General features: G+C 36.9%; 1 long non-coding RNA gene across 1 annotated transcript in view; it reads left to right on the plus strand.

The window, feature by feature from the left end:
* Window positions 1–2530, plus strand: part of LOC116393910 (uncharacterized) — a 12813-nt gene extending 10283 nt beyond the window's left edge. The window contains exon 4 of the long non-coding RNA XR_004213411.1: window positions 897–2530. This is a non-coding gene — a long non-coding RNA (uncharacterized LOC116393910). The remainder of the gene's footprint in view (window positions 1–896) is intronic.
* The last annotated feature ends 699 nt before the right edge of the window (window positions 2531–3229 follow it).

Consider the following 3229-nt stretch of genomic DNA (forward strand, 5'->3'; position numbering starts at 1 on the left):
GGGGGGGGGGGGGGTGAGGGAGAAGGAGAGGAGGAAGAGAAGGAGGAGAGGAGGTCCGGTGTCCGGGATTGGAAGAGCAGCTTGTGTCTAGACTGGCAAACACAGACACGGTCTGTTTTGGAGTTTAGTGTTTTTGGGGGTCGGGGACATATTTTATCTCATCTGTCTGAGTTGATTGTGTGTTGAGTTTGTTCCCTCTGTTATTAGTGTGCCATCTATGGGCAGTGCATGGGAGCTTATAGTAAAGGCCACTCAGAGAGCGATAGTAAACAGCAACACCAAGCTTTGTGTTAAATTATGCGTGGCTTGGCTCAGAGTGTGTGCACATGATCCGTAACTCAAAATCCATCTGCCATCTTTCCACATATTTGACATTTTTAAGAGCTTCAAAATATGAACAAGAATTATAGACAAAATGATTTGGCTTTGTCCAAAAAGGTTGATTGTTCAAGAAATATATAGATATGTGCATCATGCAGGACATGTGTGGTAGATTACTAATTACATGTGCAGATGCAGAATGTTTTTGCCTTATTGAACCAAGATTGCCTCCTGGGATCAATATCTTTTATTGTCATCTTCAGTCCTGTACTGTAAATGCAGTAAAGTTGAACACTGTAGAATCAGAGCAACTGGGGAATAGTAGGGACGATGAGCCAACTGGTTCACCAACACAACATGAATAAAATACAGGATGAAAAATGCATACACGTGTTTATTCTGCTGCTCCACATACTGCGGAAACTTTACATCTTATCAGGACATTAATGAATCGCTGCACATTTTTGGTCTTTCTCGATGCAAAGTGTAGATCACTGTAGATAAATGTGGTTGCGATTTGTCTTGTACCTCATTGAAGGACTGTCTTTAACGACTCCTCTGTCTCTTCGTTTAAGGTTTCTGATCAGTCTGAAGCTAATCGTCAGATCTTTGCCTCTTTGCTCTTCTGGACTCTGATTGCAGTGATGTTCGTCTCACCCAGGACTAACTGTGAATATACAGGAGGAAACACACCGATTCTGTGAGAGCAGCCGTCTCCAACGACTGGACAGTGGACAGAGTCAAAACTGTCAGGTCTTAAAACTGGTAATGGCTGCAAACGTGACTCTTTTCAGCTGCTACTGCAGCATATCTTTATTTGAATGAAGACAGAAACAAACCAGAAGACAGACAAACATTTGGCCATCATGAGGCTGAAACAGAGAGTAAAGGACGGCAAAAGTGATCTGTGTGTGTGTGTGTGTGTGTTGTAGAGTGAGTTCTTGGGAGCTGCTCTGCACAGCTGTTCAGGAAACATCTGTACTACATTTTAATGTAGGTCAGAGCTTAGATCATTCTCTTTCGAACACACACACACACACAAACTCAGTCATCTGAGATTCAAACTAATTTTAAAAAGGTTAGATGATGATAAAAATAGTTGCTGTAGTGTTCTGAATGTTTGGTATCATTGATTCGTTCCTCAATGTGTTATCCTTCAGATAAGAATCTTATCTTAGATCTTAAATCATAGATTTTACATTTAATTTTCTTCGTTATCTTTTGACTTATATTTGTTTGTAATTATTTCAGTAAGCAATTAAATGTGTCTATTTGTCTCATTTAAAACTTTTGATGTTTTATTCTAATTATTGACAATCTGCGTGACTGGATTACTTGAAACATGTGAAATTATTTTTCTTTTGCAATGACAAAAATGTTTTATGGACTTGATCCATCAACTATGAATTGTATAACAATCGTTTAGATGATTTTACTATTTTTTAGAAACATTTGTTTTTCACATTTCATTCTCTCATATTAGAGTGTTTTGTATATTTATATCTTAGGGGTGTATAACCTTAACATGCTAAACAATTTGGTGGTAAAATCAACTCTTATGGAGGTCTTTCCAAAGCTTTGTTACAGCAAGTATTTTTATTTTCATTTTTAGTATACACATTTAATCAATTGTGTCATTATCCCTGCAGGGAGCGTTTTGTGCAATCAACACTACAATATGTTTGATTTTTTTCTCTATGCAAAAGAAATGAGTGGGATGTTTTTAAGTTTGCACTATTTGTATAAGTATTTGCACAATAATTGTATTGTTAAGTTTGCACATTAGCAGGGAAATATACGGGTTAAGTTTGTGTGAGTGAATTGAGATGTTATACTAATATGCACTATATGAGCACAGGTGCAATGTGTGTTGAAGTGTGTGTTTTTGGAGGTTTGATGAGAAACAGTGAATACAGCCTTTTTCTGTTGACTTAGTTGGTAATTGTCAGGAAAAGTGGATTTATTCCACATTTCATTTGTTAAATCAGTTCCTCTTTTAATGTAATATGAATATGTGAATGAATGGGATTTTGAATGGGATACTATTTAGAGGGAATAACTGATTATATTATAATGCACTATGAATGACTGTTTTAGGAGTCTTCTAAGAAGGATTTGCACACGAGCTGCTGTTAATGAGCTCCATGTCTGTACTATGCAACGGTTTCACCTGCAGTTTGTGTCAATCAATAAAAGTATTCATGTTTACAATGAGACAATAATATGTGTATATCTTACGTTTGTGTATTAAAAAGGTACTACAAAGTATCTTTGATGAGAATGTAAAAGATGTAGAATCAACCATGACACAATTATCATTTCACAAATTTGTTGGACCATCAGATTAATTTAAAAACGGCATCTAGTTTCTTCTACAGTACATCATCCACATACTGTATACTGATGTTACATAAATAACAAAAAGAAGCCGTTTTTTATTACTTATTTATGAACGAGGTCGGGTACACACTTCCTCTCATGGGCGTCATCGAGTACAGTTCTTTACTGTTACCGTCAGCCACATAGAAGCTCGAGGCACGTCAGTGATGCTCATAACGACAAACGCCTCTCTCACCTTCCTACAAAGCTCTTCACAGCACTCTGAGACTGCAGCCTGGGACTTTACAGTCACTCTTATTCACTTACACGTTGGACTTACGCTCATTTTTAACCCACAATTAGAGTGAAGTGTGGGAAAAATCATTGTAATGTGAAAATACAAGATAACAGTGATGCATCATTTCCCCAAATTTTGTTCAAATCCAACCAGCGTTGTCTGTGATGGAGAATGTATTTAGTGATGATGCTAGTAATCAGACTTGTAAAAGATGATTTACCTTTACATTGCAGGGAAGTAAAGGACAGGGAAATGTTAAAATACATCATCTTGATATATGTAACGATCAAT

This window comes from Anarrhichthys ocellatus, unplaced genomic scaffold (genome assembly GCF_004355925.1).
Source record: "Anarrhichthys ocellatus isolate YVR2014 unplaced genomic scaffold, GSC_Weel_1.0 scaffold35, whole genome shotgun sequence".
Taxonomy (NCBI): domain Eukaryota; kingdom Metazoa; phylum Chordata; class Actinopteri; order Perciformes; family Anarhichadidae; genus Anarrhichthys; species Anarrhichthys ocellatus.